This window comes from Microtus ochrogaster, unplaced genomic scaffold (genome assembly GCF_000317375.1).
Source record: "Microtus ochrogaster isolate Prairie Vole_2 unplaced genomic scaffold, MicOch1.0 UNK54, whole genome shotgun sequence".
NCBI classification, from domain to species: Eukaryota; Metazoa; Chordata; class Mammalia; order Rodentia; family Cricetidae; genus Microtus; species Microtus ochrogaster.
Window position 1 is genome coordinate 1,409,740 of NW_004949152.1, and position 470 is coordinate 1,410,209.

Consider the following 470-nt stretch of genomic DNA (forward strand, 5'->3'; position numbering starts at 1 on the left):
CCTTGGAATCTGGCTCTGTCCCTCGTTACTCTCGTTCACCACCGTGTAGCTAGGTCTTCACAGCTGCCTGGCAAGACTCACAGTACTACACATAGAAAAGATCCTAGGAATTAATGTCACCTCGATTCTGTAACGCTAAGATCCTTCCTGAGCAGCTGAGCGCTGGCTTCCCATGACAGGTTTAACCAGAAACGGAATCAGGCTGGAGAAAAGCATTTGAAGACCAGTGCCTGCCGGCCCTGCTGTGCCTCCACGGTCAAGGCTCACCTAAAGGCAACCTCAAGCACCGGGCAAGGAGAGCCAGGAAGGGATGGAGAAGCTGCACAGAACCGGCTTAAGGAAGTTCCAGATGCTACCTTGGAACTCTAAACTTTAGGTAGCTCTCCTAACTCTGCTTCCCCACTAATTTTCTGAGTTAGCACCTCCTGGAACCTATGGCCCGTACAAAGGCCCATGGAATGTAACAGGAG